This window comes from Cupressus sempervirens, chromosome 6, assembly GCF_028749045.1.
Source record: "Cupressus sempervirens isolate cs-2001-9-10 chromosome 6, ASM2874904v1, whole genome shotgun sequence".
Lineage (NCBI taxonomy): Eukaryota > Viridiplantae > Streptophyta > Pinopsida > Cupressales > Cupressaceae > Cupressus > Cupressus sempervirens.
In genome coordinates this window covers 454682543-454710268 of record NC_143123.1, presented here as the reverse complement: position 1 = coordinate 454710268, position 27726 = coordinate 454682543, and the positions used below count along the sequence as shown (strand labels likewise).

Below are 27726 nucleotides of genomic sequence, written 5' to 3'. Positions count from 1 at the left end.
TACTGCATATATGAGAAATCAAACATTCATAACACATGTACATAGTGATTTGGTGACCCAGAAACCTTCCAAATAGAAAGTAAAATTGGGGTGGGGATGATACCCACAAAACTTCATTACTGTAGTATGAAGTTGACCTATTAAGGCTTACATTGACCACTTCTGGTGATCTACCCTATTAGGAGCATAAAGTATTGCTACCTTGTTAGAGGATTTACAAGCATACACTGAAGTATGCACTCTATTAGGAGATTTATACAAAGACTGTTAAGTCTACCCTGTTAAAGGATTTACAAAAATGATTCACCTATTAGGATGAAACAGTGGATCTACTTACAAACTTGATTTTCTGATTAGATCCTTGAAGTATATATCACCTCTTGTGACTGATGAATCATTACTGCTCCTTGTAGACATTGCTGAATATTCTGCTCTTCTGCTGATTCGCATTTACAATTCTCAAAATATTACATGTCTCTCTTTTTTACTTTGATTCACATCAAATTTATCTTGAAAATGATATAATACATTACATATATACCATTCCAATACTTGCAATTGCAAGGTCGGCTAAAACACAAGTGAATAAAATATTATTGAGTCAGCCAAACAATAAATAACTCGGGTTCACTGAACTGAATCGATGACCTTTTGATACTCGAAATCCACTGTATTACTCGACATCATCATGCACTTAGTAGAAGTGAAGGCTCAGTCCATACTAATCACCTGACATAGTTCTGAACTCGATAACCATTGGAGACTTGGTGGATATAGTATCACTCGATAAAAACTGAATCCTTCATTTACCTTGCTTTCACTCAGTAAACATTATACTTTCTTTACTTGGTAAACACTACGCTTGCATCACTCGGTAGGCACTATGCTTCCATCACTCAGTAGACACTGTGCTTCCATCACTCGGTAGGCACTGTGCTTTCATCGCTCAGTAGACATTGTGCTTCCATCACTTAGTAGAAATTGTGCTTCCATCACTCGGTAGGCACTGTTGGATTGCACATTCACTCAATAGCTATAATTAGCTCAATTAACACTTGAATGCTTGATGTGAACTACGAGGCTCAGTGTAAATTGCTTAAGTGATGAATGTACAAGGTAAGCACTAAATGCTTGGTATACATTGTAGACTGAGTGATGAGCTTGGTAGCTATACTGATACAGATAAGTGTTGTCACTAATGGAAATAATAACTTAATGCCAATAGCTTTTTATATTGTGATTGATTGAAATAGCCAGATCAAGCTTTAGTCACATGTTTGCCTAGATAAAAAGATATAACAATTCTTGACAGTGACAGGGCAAACCATTATGTTTGCATGATTGAGGCCTCAAAAGATAAAGACTCCAAGATGAACACAATTGGACAAAAATGATAAGCACACATAGAACCTTCACACACAAAGTCATAGGGGTAAGCATATAATCAAGAGGATTAATTGTGAAGCAATGAAAAGGTTAAAAGCATTCAGGATTTCTTTTAGTCATGTGGTTGAGGCAATTAGGTCATAACATGCAAGATAAGCTACAACCTGGTGAATATAACTACAAGGTGCATAAATATGTTTTTTCACTTGTTCACATGGTTGAAGTGAATAAGAGCTATAAAGCTAGTGACTAGGTGACATAGTCTATTTGAAGGGAGAACTTATAAGTCACACTATCATGATGTTAAAAGGATATAAGTTAGGATAAGCCACAAAACAATGTCTGGGCTAAGAATGCATAAAGAATTCTTTGCTCACATGGTTGCGGGGTAAGACTGTTATGGAGAAAGTTAATAATCATTATATAGATATTTAATAGAAGTTGATGTAGAGAGCACTAAGTAAGTATGAAAATAGAGTGATGGAGAAGGTATCTAGTGAGATAGCTATCAAGAAAGTTGAGCTTTCTACTCTTGTCATTGAGCTAGAACTATTAGCCACAAATGCAAATACATTGTTGGTAAAGTTGTGTGTTGATATTCCTTATTACTAAAAAGCTATAATGGAGAAGATGGATAAGATAGATGTAAATCTATAGATTGGAACCAATGTGTTGAGCATGAATCCTAACACCAACTCACTTTATTTATCTAAGATTTAATTTTTACAAGGGAAGCAGTCCGAACATTTATAAGAAGAGTGCCATATAAGAAATAAATTGAATTCATTTCAAGAAATATTGTTACCTCAAATGGAAGTAATGGAAAGGCACATACAAAATGCTAAGGATCTTGTGAGGGACCAACACATATCCATTGTAGATAATATGGTGAATATGGCAACCAAGATAGAAATAGAAAAATGAGTACTTCAAACTTTGAAGGCCAATTGGGACAACACAATGTCAATCATTATTAGATTGCACTATTCATTTCTAAAGGAATTCATCACCCCCCTGAACCACAATTAAAAATCCATTTAATTCATAAGTGACAAAAATAAGGGGGAATGAGAATGATGCATGATCAAGTAAGTAAGAAAATGTATGTGTATAACAAAGGGGAATTATGTGATCATGTAGGTATGTATATTAAAATTTGAAAGTTTGTTAAATGCATTTATTTGGAGTAATAAGGAGTCAGTTAGTCCGATACTTAGATGTGATAAATCAAAATGTTTTGAAAAAAGAAGGTACAACAACATGTATGTATAGAGCGAGCTATAGGTATGGATTACATCCTAAGGGGGAGTACATATTTTATATTTTTGGAATGTCAACTTTTGATCATGAAATTTTTTTTTTCCAGTAATACCATAAGGGAGATTGTTGACCCTAAAAAATTCCAATATTATCAATTAGGGAGATTATTGACCCTAAACATTTTGACCTAGCTACTCTATATAGGTTGGGATTTGTAAATGAGTTATATTCAATCAGTTATTCTCGAGCAGTAGTTCCTATCAAGGAGATCAAGAGTCATCGAGTATAGAGTGGTTGTCAAGGAAACACATGAGCTAAGTGATATAGAATCCAAATGGTTTAGTCAAAGCCAATTATATTTGATGTTAAGTGACAACATAAAGAACTAGTATGCACCAAGTGTGTGAAAGATATATAGGCTAAGTGACATAGTTTTGTATACATGTTTGGAATGGAAAAAACATTGATGTAAATCATTTTTATGAGAAAATAAGCATGTTTTTGTGACCATGGAGAGAGTAAAAGAAGGTAGTTATTCCTATAATTATGGATTATTAATCACTATGTAATGAGATCAACCAATCAAAAATTTAGAAGGACTAGACAGAAAAAGGGATGAATCTAGATCCTTGGTTGAGATCTAGGAGATTCATCAAATAACTATTTAAGTAGGATTATAGACCTGATTTTATTTGTTGTCAGTTAGATGTTTGGATGCAAAATTGAAGGTTAATTCAATGAAGTTACATGTTAAGGAGTAGTAAGGTGACTGAGTAGTGTAGAGAGAAGTTATTAAAGATCTATCACAAAGAGGTGATAACAGATTGTAAAGAGATGATCTATCATCAAAATTTAAGTTCAAACTAAAGGGTCAATTTAGTGATACATTTTTAATAGAGCTTTCAAGGTGCATCTATTAATAGAGTTGTCCTAATAGGCCTATTTAAATCTCCTAATAGAGTGCTCACTTAAATGTGTAGTTTAAATCATTTAATAAAGGTAGACTTAGTTGATTTAGCTTAAATGTGTGCTACTTATCCTCTCTTATCAACTTGTTTCTCTTCTATTCCTCTCTTTGTGCTTCATTTAATCATTCATACACCCATACAAATTAAAGGAAAATTTCCTTCCTTTATACTGAATCCATAAAAGAATTCCTTGAGTTGGCTATTACACCTTCTCAATTAATTATTATAAGACTTAATTAAGAACACATTATACTTAGCAATAACATTAATTTGCAACCTTGTAACTTGAATAGCTTTCCATATGTGCAATATTATGATGAGATAGCCTAGCCACACCATCTCCAACATGTCTTCTACATGCCTTTAACATTGCTTCTTAGAATAACAACTTTGCTAAGAGATATAACAAGTTTACTAGAACATGCTTCTTTAAACTCTATCTTAGAATAGTCTTCACCAAAACTTGAATAACTTCTTCCAAACTTAATAGCTTATGCTTTCAAGGATAGATGCATATACTAGACAATTTTTAGTATCTCTCATTAATCTCGCTAGTGAAAATACTCAAGGATCTATTCATACCAACTTGATCTTTACCGTTGTTCTTTTGTCATATACCACATAAAACTATTGTGTTGACACCAATTACAAACACATTCATGAATGTAACATATCACTGAAATAATGTTTCTACAATACTCCCCCATAGGAATATCATTAGCATTCATGTGTCCAACAATTACATGTTGATATATGATGTTGCATACTAAAGTTTAATGTTAAGCAAGAGATGTGCATGGTGAATTAAGAATGGATATGATTTATGTTTGAAGTAGTAAATGTTTTAAAAATTCTGATTCATGTCCCATAACCCTGCGCACCCCCCTCCCCCCCCCCCCCCCCCCAACCCTCCCCCACAAAACATCTCTTAGCATCTTACTTTCCCTATTATATTTCTAACACATACCTTTGGATGAGATCACTTTAGGCTTTGTATTATTAGTCCATGATTTTGATGACTATGTTGTGAATGCATTAGAACCTAACAATTCAATCTTACTCATCTATCTTGAGCTCATATATTGGGAACTCTAACTCTACAACTAGTGAAATCCTAAAATTCCAAAATGACTATGCTATTGCCTCCTACTTAAATTGGTGCATAGAACCTAAGGAATAATATGAGAAACTTCTATATAAGGTTATAGGAGGTTAGAAAGTATTAGATAATATACTACATGTCTTGAAAATCTAAATTTGTAAGCCTAAGGTATCCATTGGTGCACTATACACCATGGATCACCTTGAGTCACCATAGGATTTCATGAATTTCTTGTTTATTTGGTTAAGATAAAGATGCAGGGTCATAATAAGTCATTTCATGCTTTTCTAAACCAATCAAAAGGCCTTAGAGAGAAATTAGAAGGATAATGTAAAAAGTTGTCAATTTTGCACTAAAGAAAAGATGAAACTTTTCAAAAGGTGGTTATAAATGGTCTTGGTCTATTGTGACCATTGGGGAAGGCCTAATTAAACATGTTTGAAATATCTTAGGATAGAGATGAAGTTTTTTGATGATTGGGAACATTGGAGTGCAATAAAATTTGAGTTTTACCTTCAATCCTATTGTTTCCTATGATTGTACAACTATATACAGATTGAAAAAATTGATCAAAGTACATGGTTGGATAAAGGCATTAGTTATCTTACTACTACATTTGGTTTCACATCTATTTGATAACTCTAACAAAAGTTACATCAAATTTTGTACAGACAACATAAAACCCCTCATCAACTACGATGTGCAACTAAAATGGGGGCCTAACTTGAATTTTCACCAATGGAATTCAATGACCATTTGGGTAAATCAGGTTTGGAATGTGTATTAGTAGATTCCAAAGTTTGGAGGTTGGACTCATTGATTTTCTATTTTTCCTAATCAGCCCTAGGTCAAATATCTCTATCTATTTGACCATAAGAAGTGTTGTAGCATGCAATTGAGGTGCTAATTTAGGTCAGTAAACCATGAAATGTGGTAATTTTTTTTAATTGGTATGGAGGAACATACCCAAGGGGTTAGATTGGTCTTATGCACCCATCTTCCTATACTTGCTTTGTAAACAAAGCTTAATTAGGCCTATTAGGTTTGTATGCAAGGTAAGGGTTAGGGAATGCTAGAGTAGGGTCAAGTCCTAATCTCTTAGATTCTAAAGTGAGGTCAAAAAGGGTATTTGAAACTATAGTTTTTTGGGTTGACCATTTGGAAGTTTTCGGATTTAGGTACGAAAAACAAATTAGGAAAGCCTAATTGACCTACTAGCCAAGATTAGGTTTTGAGCATTGTAAGAAGTTGGGGATAAAACTAATTGTTGAAAAAACTTGTTTGTGTACCTAAGACATCAATCCAAGTGATTGAAATAGTTCGTAAGAATCCTGAAAGGAAATCCCATAAGTTAGGAACTTTGAGGGCTAGAATTCCCAAGACCTAAAAGATCTCAAACTTTAGAACCTTACCTAGGTTAGTAAGAAGTGTGAAAGGAAGTAGGGATTATTGCTAGGGTTGATTTAGAGACCCTAGAGGCTATATAGAATTTGAGGAAATCTTAGTCCTCTTTTGGAGAAGTGGATGAGGGATAGTAGGGAAACCACTTTTCTTATTGTGCTCTCTACATCAAGTGGTATTACAGCAGCAAAGGTCTTAGTAGAAGACAAGGATGAGAGATGGAAGTGAAGATGTTGGGAAGGAGATGCCTTCAAGAGTCACTAATTTTGAGTTAGCCAAGATAATGAGGGAGCACATGGCCAAGACCAAGAAAATGGAAGAAAAGATTAGGAACTTGGAAGAGATGAGAGGTATTGGAAGAGATGCTGAAGAATCAGATAAAGAGGTGGAATCTAAGGAGGAACCAATAGGCATGGGCGACTTAGAGAATAGGAGTTTCATTGAATCCCTTGGAAATTTAGGAAAGAGGGGAGCCAAACTGGATCTATTTGTGTTCCATTGGAAGATGCATGGATTGGATTGATGCCATGAAAAGCTATTTTGAATGTGAGGAGGTTACAAAAAACTAGAAGGTGAAGTTGGCCAAATCAAAAATCAAAGGCTCTACCATAAGTTGGTGGAAATTCTTACAAAGTGAAAGGCTAGAGAAGGAGAAGAATCCTATCTCCACATGGAGAACAATGAAGGCAGAGATTAAGAGGCAGTTTGTGCCTGAGGATTATGAAGTTTTCCTACATAAAAAGTTGCAAAACCTAAGTCATAAAGATATGGATGTGAGCACCTATACTAAAGAGTTTCATAGGATGACTTAGAGAAAAAATCAATGAGACTAAGAAGCATAAACTGGCTTGATATTAGAATGGGCTAAAGCATAGTGTACAAGATGAAATCAGTCTGTTTGGGCCTAATATTATACAAAAGTCATATCAAATTTAACTAAGGGTAAAAGATAAGTAAAGGAGGAGAGGAGAACAACAGAATAGTGGAAGAGGAAGCAACTTTAGAGGTAGAGGAAGGTTCAATGGAAAAGGGACTTCCTATAAGACATCAAATGAGAATACTAAACTAGAGCAAGTGGGAGAATCTAGTTAGATAGGAGATTTCAAAGGTAGGAGATCAAACCATGGAGAAATATTTGGAGGAAGAGGACCAATTGTCTTCACTAGTAAATGTTTCAACTACAATCAAATTGGAAATCAATCTTTTAGGTGCCCTAAGAAGCTTGGTTCAAACAAGCAAGGAGGAGAAAGAAGGTTGCAAATTACTCAAGAAGATGGGTATGGTAGTGAAACCTCTTACCATACCACCATGACTAGACCAACATACCCAAAGCAAGGAGAAAATTTGATGATGCAAAGAACCTTATTGAAGGCAACTACAACAAAGGAGCCACCCAAAGGAAGTCTTTGTTCAAGACTACATGCAATGTTAATGGAAAGGTATATAAAGTTATAGTATATTTTGGTTCAATAGATAATATTTCTTCCATAGATATGGTTGATAATTTTAAGTTATAGAGAATACCCCATCCTTATCCCTATAGAGCCTCATGGTTAATAAGAGATAAGAAAACTTTGGTGAGTGAACAAGTTTGGATAGAATCCAAAATAGGAGAATACAAAGACAAAGAGCTATGTGACATATGTGAAATAGATGCATGCCATCTCCTATTAGGGAGGCCTTGAAAATATGATGTGAAAGCTAGTCATGAAGGGGAGACTAATGTATACCACATAAAAAAAGAGGGAGTTAAATACACCATAAAACCTCTACCTAAGGAAAGGGGTGATAAAACAACAAAAGGCACTGTCATGCTTGTAGGGGAGAAGGAATTAATGCAAACCATTAAAGAAAAGAGCATCCCATTCTTTGGATTGATTATTAGGCAAAAGAAAGAGGTAGTAAGAAAAGGAGTGGATAGTAAATAGATCAGAGATGTTGGGCTTAAGGAGGTTAAAGAGATTTTAGACTAGTATAAAGGGTTGGTTGCAAGCAGTGTGCTAGAGACTTTGCCACCACATAGGGAGATTAGCCATTGCATAGACCTCATACTAAGAGCTATCTTTTCCAATAAAGAAGCCTATAAGATGATTCTAGACAAGAATGAGGAGATTTAAAGACAAATAGAAGAATGATTGAGCAAAGGGTTCATAAGAAAGAGTATCCCTTGTGTAGTCCCTGTAGTCTTGGAACCAAAGAAGGAGGGTACATGGAGGCTTTATATTGATTCCAGAGTCATCAATATGATTACAATTAGATGTAAATTTTCCATCCCTAGGATTGAAGATTTGATGGATTGATTGGGAGGAGACAAATACTATTCAAAGGTGGATCTAAAACTTAGATATCATCATATAAGAAAAAGAGAGGGGGATGAGTGGACAAAAACATGTAAAACACATGAAGGACTATATGAATGGCTAGTGATGCCTTTTGGGCTTTCCAATGCCCCTAGCACATTAATGATATTAATGAATGAAATCTTGAGACCTTTCATTAACAAATTTTTTATTGTTTATTTAGATGATATACTAATTTTTTGCAAGAGAAAGAATGAACAACTATTGCATTTGGATCAAGTTTTGAGGAGGCTTCATGAAGAGAATTTGAAGATAAATCTAGAAAAGTGTGTGTTTTTGTAGGTTGAATTGGCTTTTTGGGCTTTGTAATCTTTCACAATAGCCTTAAGATGGATCACTCAAAGGTTGAATCCATACTTAACTATCCCACGCCTAGGACTACCTCAGAGGTAAAGAGTTTCGATGGTATGTCTATCCTTTACAGAAAATTCATAAGAAATTTTAGTGATGTTTGTGCCCCTATGAATGACACCATTAAAGGGGGTAGAAAATGCAATTTTTTTTGGACTAATGAAGTAGATAGATCCTTTGAATACCTTAAAACTAGAGTTTCTCAACAACCAATATTAGTGATGCCTGATTTTCATAAGGTCTTCACAGTTGAATGTGATGCAAGCAAGAGGGCTATTGGTGGAGTCCTAATTTGGGAAGGGAGGCCTATTCCCTTCTTAAGTGAAAATATTAATGAGGCTAAGAAGAAGTATTCAAAACATGACCTTGAGATGTATGACATGGTGCAATCTGTAAAGATTTCATTGTTTATATTGACAACCATACTTTGAGTTTTTTGAACAGGCAAGAAAAGCTTAACAAAAGACATATCAAATGGATAGAATTTCTTCAATCCTACACTTTCATCATCAAACACAAGAGGGGAACTTCAAACAAGGTTGCTGATGCCTTGTGTAGGAGGAACCTCAAAGTGCAAAAAATCAAGTTAAACAATGATGGAGATGTATCAAGATGATGAAGACTTTGGAGATGCTTACACAGTTTATGCAAAATAATTAGATAAGTACCATACTGAATTTGTAGAATATTTATTATAGAAGGAGTTACTCTTTAAAAGGAGTCAATTATGCATTCCCAAAGGATCAATAAGGGAGAACATCATAAAAGAGAACATTGTGGGAGCATGAAAGGACATTTTGGAGTGGAAAAAATATTAGAACAAGTAAGAAGACATTGTTTTTGGCCAAGGTTGCAGACAGATGTGAGGAAGTATGCAGAAAGTTTCTTGATTTGTCAAAAGGCGAAGGGTCATACTTCAAATGAAGGATTATTCTTTAAAGAAGTTGTCAAGTTGCTTGGGTTACCATTATTCATCATCTCAGATAGAGATTCAAAATTTCTTGGTCACTTTTAGAGGACATTATGTAGAAATCTTGGCACAAACCTATGTTTATCATCAACCTACCATCCTTAGTCTAATGGAAATACTAAGGTAATCAATGGGTCTCTTGGAAACTTGCTAAGGTGTTTGATAAATCAACATGACACAAGTTCGGATAGTATTCCAATATAGTCATAATTATCTTATAATGATTCCATAAATAGAAGTGTAGGGATGATACCATTCCAAATAGTCCATGGAAGACATCAAAGAGGTGTCCTTGAACTTAGAGATTTGAAAGATATGGAGAAGAGAACTGCTCAAGCAGAGGTCATGAGGGACATTCATCAATAGGTGCAAGATAGGTTTGAAACATACCTCAATCAAATACAAGGAAAAAGTAGATAAGAAGAAGAGAGAACTTTAATTCCAAGTTGGAGATATGGTGATGATTCATCTAAAAAAGGAAAGAATTCCAAAGGAGAAATATACCAAACTCATGATGAAGAAGATTGTCCCTTTCAGAATAATATATAAGTGTGGAAACAATGCTTATAAGATTGACCTACCTCCTAATATTGGTCTATTTCCAATCTTTAATGTAGCAAACATCATTCCTTACAAAGGTCAGATTGAAGAAGTGATTGAAGGTACACACTAGCCTAATGAATAATTGGTGAAAGTTGTTCGCAAAGAGGCACCACAGATTGAATGCATCCTTACTAAGAGGATAAACAAGAAAACTAGTAGGGAAAATTACTATGACTACTTGGTTAAATGGAAGGATCAGCTAGTAGCAAATGAAACATGGATGATTGAGAAAGACATTTCACAAGCATGATATAGTGTTGCAAATGTTCTAGCTCAAGAGACTTGAGTTTCTTTTGACTGGAGGAAAATGGTGTAGAGAACCCAAGAAATAATATGAGAAAATTCTCTGTAAGGTCATAAGAGGTTAGAAAGTATTAGATAATATGCTACATGTCTTGAAAATCCAAATTTGTAAGGTTAAGGTATCCATTGGTGTACTATAAACCATGGAAACCTTGAGTCACCCTAGGATTTCAAGAATTTATTGTTTATTTGGTTAGAATAAATATGTTAGGATCATATAATTTATTTCATGCTTTTCTAAACTTATCAAAAGGTCTTTGAGAGAAATTAGAAGGAAAATGTAAAAAGTTGTCAATTTTGCACTAATGAAAAGATGCAACTTTGGTGCAACTTTTCAAATGGTGGTTGTAAATGGCCTTGGTCTATTGTGACCATTGGGGAAGGCCTAATTTAACATGTTTGACATCTCTAAGGATAGAGATGAAGTTTTGTGATGATTGGGAATATTGGAGTGCAATAAAATTTGAGTTTTACCTTCAATTCTACTATTTCCTATGATTCTATAGCTGTGTATGGATTGAAAAACTTGATCAAAGAACATGGTTGGATAGAGGGATGAGTTAGCTTACTACTATACATTTTGTTTCACATATATTTGATAAATATGACAAAATTTACATTAGATTTTGTATAGACAACATAAAACCCCTCATCAACTAGGGTGTTCAACCAAAATGAGGGCCTAACTTGCATTTTCACCAATGGAATTCAAAAACCATTTGGGGAAATAAAGTTGGGATTGGGTATTAGTATATTCCAAAGTTTTGAGGTTGGACTCATTGATCAACTATTTTGCCTAATCAGCCCCAGGTCAAATATCTCTATGTATTTGACCTAGGAAGTACTATAGCATGCAATTGAGGCTCTAATCTGGTTAGTGTGCTATGCAATGTGGTAATTGGTTTGGAGGAACATATCTAATGGATTATATTGGTCTTATGCACCCATTTTCCTATACTTTCTTTGTAAACCAAGCCTAATTAGGCTTATTAGGTCCGCGTACAAGGTAAGGGTTAGGGACTGCTCGAGTAGGGTCAAGTCTCGATCTCTTGGATTCTGAAGTAAGTTTGAAAAGGGTATTTGAAACTATAGTTTTTTGGGTTGATCATTTGGAAGTTTTCAGAGGTAGGTAGGAAAAACTAATTAGGAAGGCCTAATTAACCTACTAGCCCTAATTGGGTTTGTGGCATTGTAAGAAGTTGGGGATCAAACTAGTTGTTGAAACACATTGTTTATGTGCCTAAGACATAATTCCAAGTGATTGTAAGAGTTGGTAAGAACCCCAAAAGTAAATCCCATAAGTTAGCAACTTTGGGGGCTAGAATTCCCAAGACCCAAAAGCTATCAAATTTAAGAACCTTACGTAAGTTGGTGAGAAGTGTGAAAGGAAGTAGGGATTGTTGAGAGGGTTGATTTAGAAACCATAAAGGCCATCTAGCATTTGAGTAAACCTTAGTCCTCTTTCGGAGAAGTGGGTGAGGGGTATCAAGGGAACCACTTTTCTTGTTGTTCTCTTTGTATCATAAATATTGTCAAACATGTAATGTCCTACACCAGAAAAATAGAGTGTAAATATTAGATAAGGTGACACCAAATATCTCACTCATATAAAAAAGAAGAAAAATAATATATGCTATGATGGTGAGAACCACATCGTGGCAATATTAGAGCCTAAACTAGTGAAAATAAAATATGCATCTATGGGTGAAAACTTGTGAGGTGTCAAAATATGAGATATTTGATGCAGTTCCAAGTCACTTTCAAGAAAGATCATCTATGATGAGAGAATCAACATAGTAAATAAACTTGGGTAGTAATGAAAATCCACATATCATACACCTTGCATAGTTCTTATCAGAAAAAGATAAAGAACAATTCATATCATTCTTTAGGGAAAAGAAGATAAAATTTTTATGGACATATTCTTATATGAAAAGTCTAGACCCTAATGTTATAATGCATCATTTTTTGATTGCACCAAACATGAATCTTGTAAAATAGAAACTCCTAGAGGTGCATCCACATGTTGCACTCTTAATCAAAGCTAAACTAGAGAAGCTGTTGAAAGATGGATTCATCCAAGCCATTGATCATGCTGAATGGATCTCGAACATAGTGCTAGTTTCTAAACCTAAAAAATATACAAGAGTATGCATTAATTTCTAGGATTTAAATAAATCACATCCAAAGGATGATTTTCCACTACCCAATACTGAAATCATAGTAGATATGATGGATAGATATGAAATGAACTCATTAATGGATGGTTTCTCTAGATACAACTAGATAAAAATTGCATAAAAGAAAGGAGAAAATAGCTTTCACATTTTCTTGGGGTACATTTTACTAGATTGTAATGATATTTGGCATAAAAAATGTTGGATTCATATATCATCGTGCAATATGAACTATCTTCCACGACATGATGTACAAAACTATGGAAGACTATGTTGATAAAAAGTCTAAAAGAATGTAAAGGAAAACAAATCACAAGAATTGAGGCCGAACCTTAGACCTCATGGAACAATTTAGTCTCAGACTAAATCCTAGTAAATGTATGTTTTGTGTCACATCACATAAACTACTAGGATACATTATTTTAGACAAAGACATCAAGGTAGATCTTAAGAAATTTTAGGCTGTCATAGAAATGTTGCCACCTTGGAACATAATCTAGATGAGAGAACTAAAGGGAAGAATCCAATGCATTTTTTGGTGCATATCACAACTAGCTATTCAGTCACAACCATTCACAAAGATTCTACATAAAGGCATGGCATATGAATGGAACAAGGAGTGCGACAAAATCGTGACTCAACTAAATTTTTTTTTTTTCAATCCACTTTTATTGATGCCTCATATTTAGGGGAAGCCTCCAATTGTTAGACAACTTGAGGGGATCAATTAGTTATAACTAGTTATCCCACAAGCCTTAAAACACTTTTCACTAATTCAAATGCTTTAATCTTTCAAATCAATAACTCGGTAACCAGATCTAACATAATAACTTAGACTAATATAAACTCTATAATAAAAGGTACTTAATATATACTAAGTATCAAAGTTATCTTCCAACATATATCAAATTACAGAAATAAATAATAAGCATGAAACAAACTTGCAACATCATAAACATTCACACTATTTGATACAAGTATTTAACATAGAAACCCGATAAAGAGAAAACCCACCTAAGAATCGACAACCCAAAATTTTTTCTTTTCTCAAGTGAGCTCTTTCTAGAGCTAACCTTGTTAAAGGTTACATACACATTGTTAATGTGACCTTGTTAGATGATTTTCACTAAAGATCATCTAGACCTTGTTTATTCATTGATACTTCTAAAGAATGGCATGCTCTAAAGGTATGACAAATACTCAATATAATGTTACCATATAATAAATTAAAAGACCGATAAGTCCACTTTGTTAAGAGTTTTTTTTTGTTACAATGATTAAAGAGTAATAGTGAAATTCTCTATTGCAATAGTGAGTGTGAAATCCACCTGCAATAGTGAATGAGTTATTGAATCTATTTAAATTTGACCTCCTTTTATATAGAAAGAATATCAATAACTAGTAAATTCCACTTATAATAGAACTACTAAGAGAAATCTTACCAGTAGCTAATTCATTTAAAATTAGTGATAAGCAAATTCATTCAGAGATAGGTCAATTCTTCATATGTAGGAGGTGACTTTCTCAAGTCAAGAAAGTAAACTTGAGCCTAATATTACAAGCCCTAAATACAATAAAACTAAATTTACATTGAAAATAAATCTAAAAGAGAATCTATTATGTAATTATAAAATAAGCCCACAAACGGATCAACAAAATTTATCACAATCTCTGTAGAAGAATCCACACTTCAATGATAGTGAATAATGCACACTGATTCTTCTTACTAAATAAATTTAGAACAAAATTGATTTATAATTTTAAACCCTTCACATCAAAGTGAACTCACACTCAAAATTTTTGATGCCCAAGTAGGATAGACAATAGAAACACCACGCCAAGGAAGGGAGATTATGTCATTCCCAAGAGAAATCTATAATTAAAGCATTTCTCAAATACAAAATATGCATTTGGAACTATAAATCCGCTCAGGATTTTGCAAGAAAATGGTTCTAGAATAAAGATCCTATATCAAATCAAGGAAATTGATAAAGTTACTCAAAATAAATCCAAGGTTTGCAAGGATTTCCCTAGATGCGAGAGCAATCAATATTTTCAAAGAACTCATTGTGCAAGTGCAAAACATAGATCAAATAGGAATGATTCCATGTTTAATAGCAAAAAGTTTCCATTAAATTTGAATCATAGGAGATGCACAATCTGAAAAGGTTATTTCAATATCACTAAATATGCCCTATATCCTGTGACAACAAACCCTAGTAGTAAATAAAATATGGGCATGTAGCAATATCTAGTTTAGGAAGAGCATAAGGGTTGGAAGAAAATAAATAATAAAAGGATTGAACATAATTATCCTACTTCAAATCCTAGTACTAAGGAAACAAAACAAAATAAGGAAATCCCTAATTGTGATAAATATGATAATAGGAAAAACAAGGAAGAATGAATCATTGCCTCTAGAAGAAAGAATCACGTATAAATCTCTCCCAACTTAACTAGGTCCATGTTTTTTTTTAAAAGTTGATGTTCCATTAGGTGGAACAAGTAGAGTTATTACAAGGGCACAATCAAACAAGATGTCCTTCCATTCAAATTTTTAAGACTTCAAAATTCATTTAGATAAGAAGGAATCTACCAAGTTAAATAAATTGTTGTACATGAGAGACTTTCCTAAAAAAAATTCCAATATAGAATAATCAGTGTGTCTTAAAGGATCTAGGGCTGATGGGTTTTGTTGGTGCTCAAAATTGCAGCCCCGAATTTGAGTACCATTGAGAAAGTTAAGCCCTATAAGCACTTTTTGATACATTTGTACCTGGTTGTACTTTTGAGGCCTGTAAGGTGTTTAATGTTTCTAACACCTTGTATTTAGTGCATCTATATGTTTTGTATTGATAAACTAACTTTTTGAGCCATTTCGTGAAGTCCCATTTTGAGCACTTGTTAATTCTGCATTTTTTCTTGTGTCAAATAGTGATAGGAGGCCTAGTTTGCCTTTGAATATCTTTAACCCAGAAATGTTTTATGACGTACCACTTTGGAGATATTTATCATACATATCAAAGAACATATGTTCCAAGTTACAAGTGATTTCAAATCTGTTTGATTAGGTTTCAAACCCCTCCAAGTTGGTAATTTATCATTTTCATGCATTTGCAAAATGTTTAGAATTCTAGAAGGCCTTGTTTGAGCTATTATAACTTTGAACCAGTTGACCAAAATGTGAAAATTCCTTTTGTGTTGCATTTTACAAGTCAGATACTTGCTATGTTTAAAATTTGAGCTTATGAAAAATCCATTTAATCAGTTTTCAAATGCAATTTTATTTGCAATTTATAAAGTTTCTCTAGTGTCAGAAGATGCAGATTTGTTGGAACCCCTATTCATGATGTCATATCTCCAAATCCATGATAGGTGATATCGAATGGATTGTACCACTATGTTGTACTCTAAAAATACTCCAAGTGTGTCAATTCACAAGTTTTGATGAATCTGTCTGCACACTTTTCTAGGTCCATTTGGTTTGTAAAAAATGCTTTATGTTAATGTTTCCAGTTTGCAAATTTTTAGTAGCCCATTTTCACCACTTTTCATTTACGTCCTATTATTAATCATGAGCCCTAATCATAGATTTATTTTGTCCTCATGATAGTAAACTAATGCCCCAAGTTTCATTTCCCCAAGTGTCAGTTTACCTAGCTTTCAAAGCCAAATCCGAATGCAATTTATTCTTTTCTGACATGTTTTCATGTAGGAAATTCTAAGAGGTCAACTTTGATGGTCAATATATTTTGACTCAAAAATTTTCATGAGATGAGATTCAAAAGGGTAAAAGTATGTAGAACAAAGAATTAGTGTGCTAGTTTTCATAGCCTGGTTAGATGTTTGTGTTAGTTTTTAAGGCCAGTCAAAGGACCTCTTGACTCAAAATTGACAGTTTGCAAAAGAGTGATAAAATGACTTGTAAATGATTTTTTGGTGGTCACATTTGATTTTAAATAGTTCAAGATGTTTTGAAGATCAATTTGAGGATTCAGTTGTTTGGAAACGAAATTTTTTTAGCCGGACCCACTTTGGGGCCCGTCTAATCTTATCAGAGTGATAGGGCATTGTGGGATTTTCAAGATAATTTAAAAAGGAAGTAGAATGGATTTTTTTTATTAGATTTTCTTGATCTAACAATGTTGTAAGTTAGCATTGGTGATGGGGAGAGAGATGAACTTGCCAATTTTAGTTTAGAGATCAAATTATACGAAAGAATGATCAGAATGTGTACATTTGTCCAAGAAAGGAATATCAAACTAAAGGTGTGACTTGTCAAGAGAGGGTACAGGCATCAAGGGTTGAGGGCCTTCATCAAAATCTATTGGTTCGGTCACGACTACATGGTTTCTAGGAAAATAATAATCTCATGGATTGTATACAAGGCAGATCACCCTATCTCCGATGAGGATATTAAAAAGGTGATGTCCATCATAGGAATGAGAGCATTGAAAATAGACTTTTTGACTGGAATGACTGGCAAGCTACTAAATTCAAAAAAATGGCCTAAAAATAAATAAAAATGGAGAATCCAGAGAAAAATAGATGAGAACATTCCCAATTTTTTGCAAAGATGTGGTGCTTCTCTTTTGGTCATGGATTTCTCAACTTTACATATAAGTCGGGTATGGAGGGAAACCATTTGTAAAAGAATACTTGAGGGTATTGTTGTTCATGAGGTAGATGCCCACAATGTTGTGCCAGTGTGGAAAGTATCTGACAAACTAGAGTATGGTGCACATACCATAAGAGCAAAGATCCAAAAGTAGCTTTCAGAGTTCCTTGTACAATTTCTTGATGTCAAAGGACCTAATAATAAATGGTGCTCTGAGCCACTTATGGACATAGATTGAGATACTCTACTTAATAATGTTCTCAGGAACGGAGCATAAGTTCCTAAAATTCATTGGTGTGAACCTAGAGAAGATGCACCTAAGGACGTTTTGCTTGGGAGAAAGAATGGATTTTTGACAACCATGCTAAAAACTTTTCTGATGATCGAAATGATCCTTCAAAGTTGACTGGTTTATCAAGACTATCTCCTTATTTGCATTATGGTCAGATTTCTTCACAATGATGTACTTTAGAGGGTTGTGCATTCTAGAAAGCTTATCCCAAATTTGCAGATGCTTTCCTTGAAGAATTGGTCATAAGGAGGGAACTTGCAGACAATTTTTGCTTCTACCAACCTAATTATGATAATCTACAAGGTGCCTAGGAATGGGCTCGCAAGACTCTGATGGATCACACATCTGATAAGAAAGAACATATCTACATGAATGAATAGCTTGAAAAAGTGAAAACAATTGATCTTTTGTGGAATGCTTCTTAGTTGGAGATGGTTCACCATGGGAAAATATATGGTTTCATGCGAGTGTACTAGGCCAAAAAAATTCTTGAGTGGACTAAAGGACTAGAAGAAGCTCTTGGAATAGCTATATATTTGAATGGCAAGATCTATGTTTTTAAAGCAGCATCAAATTGAAGGAACCCACACATTAAAAGGAAGTCACCAACATTCAAAGCTGTAGGTTAAAAATGAACCCCACACAAGTCAAAGGTAGAGGGAGTGGTCAAAGACCTACGGTAGCCAAATGGATTGATCAAGAAGCCGTTAGGAAGGAGAATAGGGGAGGCATCATAGAAAAGGGATAAATTTACATTGCATATAAAAGAGGACCACAGTCAAAGTTGAAGGAGCCGACTTTGAATAGTTTTTCACAGTAAGAGAGCTAATAAAAAATAATCGAATTTAAGAAATGGAAAAGTGCTGCCTTATGTGCCTGGGCAAATTTCTTCATGTAGACATCAAATTCTATGAAGGCAGTGGCAGATATGAGAAGATGCCATCAGATCACAGGATAGTGTGGTAGGGATATAAAGCTTTATCCCACATTGGTTGTGGGATAGAAGTTTCTATTGTTTAAATATACCCATGCACACATAGCTTAATGTCTAAAAGACAAGCACTTTTGAAGTGCAAGCTTTATTGTGGGGTCCATGGTTGGCCAACTGGGCACGAAGATTGTAGTTAATTTTGACCCAAGCTTCGAAGAAGGTAGAAGCCACATGGAAATGATGCGTGAAGTTGGGAAAGGAAAGATTGAAGGTGCCTGATCTTAGGCTCAACCTGTGAGATCAGAGGTTGAAATATTAATGCTCACAATGATATGCTCGGGTCTTAAGAGCATAAAACAAATTTTAAGTCTCTTCGGTGCTACATTCAGGGTCGTAAAGACATAAAAAAAACTCCAAATGTGAGAATGTAAAGGAAATTTCCAAAGCTCCCGATGTTATGCAAAATTGAAGGAGTTACTATTAATATATTAATGTGTAGTCTTGTAAGAGCATAAGATGGAAAGCATGTGCCCTCTAGTGCTATGGGAGATGGAGATGGAGAAAAAAATAAATAAATTAATTAAAAATATTTCAAATGGGGTCATGGAAAATGAGAAGTTGACAAGTGGCATGGGTAGAAAAAATTGAATATAAAAGTGAAAATTCAAAAAAAGGTTTCAAACGCATGATTTAAAATTTGAAAGAATTAAAAGAATTTAAAAGTTTTTATATAGTTCAAACTATATAAATTTTTAAAATTTTCCATTTTAATGCTCTGATTCAGTCCAGGAGCCTAATTTTCAAATGGCCATATTAGGGGCTTTTTTTGTCCAAAATAGGCAGTGCACTATACTGTTGGAATTGAGAGAAGACAAATTTTTTGAAGATGGGGTTAGATTTTGAGTAGGTATTCACTAGTTTGTGTTATAAGTAGTTTTGTGTTTTCTGGGGCATTCTTAGTGGAACAGGCAGAATTCATTATGGAGCATCAAGATCAATTTGGAGGCCAATATTGAAGTTTGTTGGAGCCTAAAGTGATTCTAAAAGGTTTTAGTGGCTTCTAAAGTTTATTTTTTAACTGATTTTGTTGTTGTCTTGAGTTCAAATTAGGCATCATAATCAATTATCATTTCTATCAAATATCTAAGATATTTTGTGCTATTGAGGGCCAAATGATAATGATTTGATACACAGTTATAGAGAGAGATTAGAGAGATTTTTATTCAGCTTCTAGGAGATGAAGTTCAAGTGGACACATGTCAATTATAGATTAGATTCAAGAATTGATTCTTCTCCTATATCTTTCTTTCTCTCATCTATTGCAAAGGGGGGTTCTAGTCTTTGGAGGAAAAACCATTCACTGTTGTGATACCATGTTTTTGTTCTATTTTTGATGTGTTCCCATACTATGAAATCACATTTCCTTCAACAAATTTCTCTTGTATGAACAACAGTAGGAAGATAAATACAAATAGTTCAAATCTATTAGGTGTTTCTTTGTTTTAAATTCAGGCATATGAATGTATTATTTCAAGGAAATTAATACAAAGAACATCAAGTGTTTGAGTTTTCATTTTAGATCTTCTCTCATTTCTTAGTGAATTTTCAATGTTTTATGATATTTGAACAAAGAGCCTAGGTCATAGTTGTAGTCCCTTAAGACTGTATGTTGTTTCATTTGTTGCTTATAACTCAAGGGGTTATGTAAATGCTTCAGGGAAATCAACAGGGTTGCAAGTTTACTGATGAGGATATCAGGTAAGAATGAGGTTTAGAATGAACATAGATGTCTATTTACAAGGTGAATGGATAGATTAGATATTTGAAGATACAAATATGTCTTAGGTACCCATATGTATGTATTTGATTCATATAATTTCCCAATGGATTAGGCACTAGTTAGCTACAAGATCATTAGTTCTTACTGTCTCATATTAAGGGTTTTGTTGAATTCAACATTATTAATCAAATGCTTTTCCCCCTTTCATGTTGAAGAGGTAAAAAGTCTTACCCTCACTCAACTTATGAATTGCATAGATTCGTATTTAACTATTGTAGATCTACGTTATTGCATGAGTTATTAGGAGGCAAAAGAGGTTTTCATCTGCAGTAAATAGGTTTAGATTTATGTTTTAATTGCATGGGTACCATATATTAGAACCTCAAGGTTAACCCTCCTAGGTCTTGTAAAGCCTGAAGTGAAGAAGGAGTTATGCTTTATAGTTAGCCCAAGATTGCAGTCAAGTGTATCTATCATAGGAATTTGCTAGCCTTAGATGCATTCATCTAGTTTCTTGGTTATTTTCAAAATTGTTAAAGTAGGAGCCAATAAAATGTCAACTCTACTGGAGAGTTGTATTGAATCTAAATGATAGACAAACCTTGAGAATTTAAAGAAGATTCAATACATTAGAATAATTTTTCTACAACAGCGGGTTGTGAGGTGTTCTTCATACCCTTGCTGAATTTTGTGTTCCCCAAGAAGCTTTATTCTTGCAGTAGTTCTTAAATTGGATGTAAACTATGGTGAGAAATGAGTATGTCTTTAATCAGTTTAATTTGGTGTGAGCTACTGCTGTAATTTCAGAGTCAAGAAAGTCATGTTTCAACTTTGTGTAGAGATTTCAAATTCAAGATAAAACTAAAGAGGTGTCTTCTATCTACTATTGTTTCAATCAGTTTGTGGTATCTTTAAGACTAATGCAATTCATGTCTCACTTAATGTGAGTGGTGACTCGAAGTTAATCTCTGTACTAGTGCAGTTCTATACATGAATTGTGATTAGTTGCTTTAGGAGAAGAGAAAATTCTTAGAGGTTGAAACATTTAGAAGCTTGGTAAGATTTGTGATGTGTTGGTTCAAAAAGTTCAATAAAGAATTGATGAGATTTTGGGCCTGCTATTGTAAATAGGGAACATAAGCCATCTAGATCTTGAGGTATTTTATTTTCATGTATTATCTTTTCATGAAAATTGGTTGTTAAAGAGTGTGTTCTCCATTAAGTTATATTCATCACTAAAAGGAGGAGAATAGTTTTAAAGGTTTCATACACTTCATTGGATTGAGTTTCAGCTTGTTGTATTTAAGTTTGTGAAGTGTATTTTAAGAGAGTTATTTTCTAGAAGGTTGTAAGCTTGTTGCAAATTACAAATCAAAATTATTGTTGATGAGTTTCATTTCATCTAGTATGTAGCCTATCAGTGAAATTCCTAGATCTATTTCTACCAAGAGATATATGCCATTAAATTTTGATGGTATCTATGGTTTCCCAAATGTTATTCCTAATGATGTTAGAAATAAATTGCCTAAGTTTAATGGGAACCATATTTTTTCAGCTAGTCATAATGTTGAGTTGTTCAGTGATTTGATGGGTGACTATGAGATTGCTCACGAGGATATGCACATGAAACTATTTGTTCAAACTTTAGAAGGTGATGCTAGAGATTGGTTTTCTTTTTTACCAGCATGTTCTATTTCATTATGGGGTGAGTTGCATTCCGCCTTCATGGATCAATTTGGAGAGAATATTATCTCAATATCCCTAGTGGTCATAAAAGCCTGATATAAAAGCCTCAATAAATACATAGTGTTGACACTTTAATCCCAAATTAGAATATCAACACCCCTACTATAATGTATAATTATATTGAAATTTCAAATCCAAGTGTGTGTGTAGAGAAGAATGAGTCTATTGTAAATGAAGACACATATGCTCATGATGTTATAGTAGTAAGATGTATTTCATACTTTGATAGTAGTGAGCAATGTGATGATATTGTAGATTAAGGTTTAGTTACAACAATAAGTTCTTCTCATGATAATTATATGTATGATGATGTAACTAATGCTTCAAAATTTGAAGTTGCTACATTTAAATCTTAGTCTTATGAAAGTGAGGAGGCTGAGAGTTATCTCTCTAATCTTGAGTTTCATGTTGCTGATCAGACATGCCATGGAGAGATAACACAAGATGAAGAGTGTGAGTTGCATTTATCTCAATCACAGTTAGAAGAATAGAGTGCATATGTTTGTAATGTTTCAGCAGTAGATGTTAAGATAGATTCACTTGATCAATCATATATGCAAGAAATGGTTTATCTTATTCATAGATTACATCATGTTGAGAATATTATTAAATCTAAAGTTGAAATATATTCATCTCAATATGAGAACAAAGAAGCTAAAACTCATCTTCCAAGTGATAAAGATAAAGTTGCTGATCTGATATATAATCAAGAGGAATCATATGAGGGAGATGATGAGAGTGGTTACTCGAATCAAAGTGAGGAAAATGATACTACATGTTTATCTTCATACGAGTTTGATTCTAATTGGGAAGAAGAAAGCAATGATGGAAATGAACATTCATAAGAAGGTGAAGGTATGAATTCTTTTTTTGAATTTGAAAAAGAAAGTGCATCTCAGTTTTTGCATTATACAAATTAGTTAGTCAATGAAGAATTTGAGAGTGATTTTCCCACAAGGTATGAAAATAAGGAAATGTTGAATCCATATAATGTTAATGAATTTGAATATGAAGATTTTAGTAAAGGGTTGTCAAGTGCTTTTACATTAGACAATAAAACTCCAACATGTAGTGAGGTGTTTAGGAATGATTCATGGTCTATCTATAATGGTTATCCTAAACAAGATAATGAAGAGAATGTAATTATGGACACTATATGTTTGGTGGAAGAAATAGAAAGTGAGTTTTCCTATAGTTCTAACTTTTCTTCATATGCTGAAAGTCTTCATGAGGATGAAATGGGCTGTTAATTTAAAGTGTATACTAATGCTTTATATGATGAAGGTTGCAATGATGAACAACCCATCTTTTGTCGAAATGTTCAAAGAGGATCCTTGCATGGAGTTATCAATCCATTGTTTGAAGAGGACATGGAAGTTTTAGATTTAGTTGAGCTAGATGTAAATGGTGATACATTGTCATACTACTATAAAAAATTAGAATATTGTTCTTCCATTTGTGATATTGAATTTTCTAATAATGTTGCATTTTGTGAGCTTGAAGATGAGGTGCTTGATGGAGTTGTCTTTGAAAATAAGACAGTACTTCATAGTAAGTTTTATGATGATTTAAATGAGGTAAAAACTAATCAACATTTCAATTGTGAAGATACATCAAGAGGTTATGGAGTGATTTCAGATTTTGATGATGATGTTATATGTGACTATAAATCTGATTACTCATCTTAAATCCAGTTGTCAACATTTGAGGAGATGCAAAGTCAAGGTATGAGTGATACACATAACTCATTTGATGATGTTGAATATAAGGCTTTTGTATTTCCGTTTGATGATGTTCATGAATTAGTTTATAAAGATTAGTTTTAGTTTGATGTTGATATTCATGAGCATGCTAATGTTCCTTTTCATAGTAGGTGAGAGTTTGAAGCTATGCCAAGCTTTTACATGCACTATGAAAGTAATGGTGATGATCTTGTTTTGCCAAGTTAGCTGTTTCAAGATACTAATATAATTGGTGAAACAAATACAAGAAAAATTTCCAGCTTACCTCATGAAAGTTTAGATGCAAATTAGGTATTTGACAGAGGTAAGAGATATTGTTGAATCTCAGTGGCTTGGGGCCATTGTTTGTACATAATAGGAGTAGTTGTTTCCTTGCTTTCAATAAAGTTGTTTAAGAGAAGTTGTTTTGAGTGATCTACCTCTTCTAGAGGTCAGAATCCTTGCCATGCCTGCAAGTGACATCCATCCCCAGACAAAGCCACTATTGGTGCTCAAAATTGTAGCCTTGATTTTGAGTACCATTGAGAAAGTTAAGCCCTATAAGTGCTTTTTGATGCATTTGTAGCCGGCTGTACTTTTGAGGCCCATAAGGTGTTTAATATTTCTAACACATTGTATTTAGTGCATCTATATGTTTCGTATTGATAAACTGGCTTTTTGAGCCATTTTGTGAAGTCCTATTTTGAGCACTTGTCAATTCTACATTTTTGCTTAATGTCAAACAACGATAGGAGGCCCTGTTTGGCTTTGAATATCTTTAACCTAAAAATATTTTATCACCTGCCACTTTGGAGATATTTAACATGCATATCAAAGAACCTATGTTCCAAGTTTCAAGTGATTTTGAATCTGTTTGATTAGGTTTTGAACCCCTCAAAGTTGGTAATTTACCGTTTTCATGCATTTGCAAAATGTTTAGAATTCTGGAAAGCCCTGTTTAACCTAATATAACTTTGACCCAGTTGACCAAAATGTGAAAATTCCTTTTTCATTGTATTTTAGAGGTTAAATAATTGCTACATTAAAAAATTTAGCTTATGAAGAATCTATTTGATTAGTTCTCAAATGCGATTCTGTTTGCAATTTATAAAGTTTCACAGGTGTCAAAAGATGTAGATTTTTTCGAAACCCTATTCATGATGTCATATCTCCAAATCCATGATTGTTGAGATTGAATGGATTGTACCACTATTTTGTACTCTAAAACTACTCCAAGTGTTCCATTTTACAAGTTTTGACGAATCCCTCTACACACTTTTCTAAGTCCATTCCGTTTGAAAAAAATGTTTTATGTTAGTGTTTACAGTCTACAAATTTTGAGTAGCCCACTTTGACCACTTGCCATTTGCATCATGTTATTCATCATGAGCCCTAATCATAGATTCATGTTATCCTTGTGAGAATAAACCAATCCCCCAAGTTTCATTTCCCCAAGTGTCAGTTTACCTAGTTTTCAAAGCCAAATTCGAATGCAATTTATCATTTTCTGACATGTTTTCATGCAGGCAATTCTAAGAGGTCAACTTTAATGGTCAATATCTTTTGACTCAGAATTCATCATGAGACGAGATTCAAAAGGGTAAAAGTATGCAAAACAAAGAATCAATGTGCCATTTTTCACAACTTGGTTAGATGTCTGTGTCAATTTTTAAGGCTAGTCAAAGGACCTCTTGACTCAAAATTGATAGTTTGCAAAAGAGTGATAAAATGACTTGTAAATGATTGTTCAATGGTCACATTTGATTTTGATCAGTTCAAGATGTTCTGAAGATCAATTTGAGGATTTAGTTGTTTGGAAATGAATTTTTTTTAGCTGAACCCACTTTGGGGCCTGACTAATCTTATTAGAGTGATAGGGCATTGTGGGATTTTCAAGATAATTTAAAAAGGAAGTAGAATTGATTTGTTTTATTAGAATGTCTTGATCTAATAATGTTGTAAGTTAGCATTGGTGATGGGGAGAGAGATGAACTTGCCAATTTTTGTTCAAAGATCAAATTACAAGAAAGAATGATCAAAATGTGTACATTTTTCCAAGAAATGAATATCAAACTAAAGATTTGACTTGTCAAGAGAGGGTACAAGCATCAAGGGTTGAAGACCTTCATCAAAATTTGTTGTTTGGATCACAACTGCATGGTTTTCAAGAAAGCAATGATCTCATGGATTGTATACAAGGCAGATCACCCTATTTCTGATTAGGATATTAAAAAGGTGATGTTAGTCATAGGAATGGGAGCATTGAAAATGGAATTTTTCACTAGAATGATGGGTTAAATTTAATCTCTTATAGAGAACATAATAACAGAAGTCAAAGCTAGAATTCACGACTTCTTTCTAGTTGGCAGTACCTTGGAGGCAAGCTACTAAATTCAAAAAAATGGCCTAAAAAAATATGAATATGGAGAATCCAGGGCAAAGTAGAGGAGAACATTCCCAATTTTTTGCAAAGATGTGGTGCTTCTCTTTTGGTCATGGATTTCTCACCTTTACATATAGGTCAAGTATGGAGGGAAACCATTTGTAAAAGAATACTTGAGGGTATTGTTGTTCATGAGGTAGATGCCCACAATGTTGTGCTAGTGTGGAAAACATCTAACAAACTAGAGTATGTTTCATGTACCATAAAAGAAAAGATCCAAAAGTAGCTTTCAAAGTTCCTTGTACAATTTCTTGATGTCAAAGGACTCGATAAGAAATGGTGCTCTGAGCCACTTGTGGACATAGATTAGGATACTTTGCTTAATAATGTTCTCAGGAAGGGAGCAAAAGTTCCTAAAATTCATTGGTGTGAACTTGGAGAAGATGCAGCTAAGGATGCTTTTCTTGGGAAAAAGAATGGATTTTTGACAACTAGGCTAAAGAACTTTTCTGATGATCAGAATGATCCTTCAAAGCCAACTAGTTTATCAGGACTATCTCCTTATTTGCATTATGGCTAGATTTCTTCACAATGATGTGCTTTAGAGGCTTGTGCATTCAAGAAAGCTTATCCCAAATCTCTAGATGCTTTCCTTGAAGAAGTGGTGATAAGAAGGGAACTTGTAGACAATTTATACTTCTACTAGCCTAATTATGATTATCTACAAGGTGCCTAGGAATGGGCTCATAAGACTTTGATGGATCATGCATCTGATAAGTGAGAACATATCTACATGAAGGAACAACTTGAAAAAGAAAAAATAGATGATCTTTTGCGGAATGCTTCTCAGTTGGAGATGGTTCACCATGGGATAATGCATTGTTTCATGTGAGTGTACTGGGCCAAAAAAATTCTTGAGTGGACTAAAGGACCAAAAGAAGCTCTTGCAATAGCTATATATTTGAATGGCAAGATCCACGTTTTTAAAGAAACATCAAATAGAAGGAACCCACGCATTAAAGGAAGTCACCAACGTTCAAAGCCACAGGTTAAAAATGAACCCCACACAGGTCAAATGTAGAGGGAGTAGTCAAAGACTCATGGTAGCCAAATGGATTGATCAAGAAGCTGCTACAAAGAAGAACAAGGGAGGGAACATAGAAAAGGGATAAATCTACACTGCATATAGAAGAGTACCATAGTCAAAGTTGAAGGAGACACCTTTGAATAGTTTTTCACGCTAAGAGAGCTAAAAAAAAAATCAAATTTAAGAAATAGAAAATTGCCGCCTTATGTCCTTAGTTGGATTTGTTCACACAGACATTAAATTCTATGAAGGAAGTGATAGATATGAGAAGATGCCATCAGATTAGA

The 27726-nt window shown here is 33.9% G+C and overlaps 2 pseudogenes; both read left to right on the top strand.

Annotated features, from left to right (window-relative positions):
* Positions 1-17227: 17227 nt before the first annotated feature.
* Positions 17228-18369, top strand: LOC149553038 (deoxyribodipyrimidine photo-lyase pseudogene; annotated as a pseudogene).
* A 274-nt stretch (positions 18370-18643) lies between these two features.
* On the top strand, positions 18644-27433 carry LOC149553037 (deoxyribodipyrimidine photo-lyase pseudogene; annotated as a pseudogene).
* Positions 27434-27726: the final 293 nt, after the last annotated feature.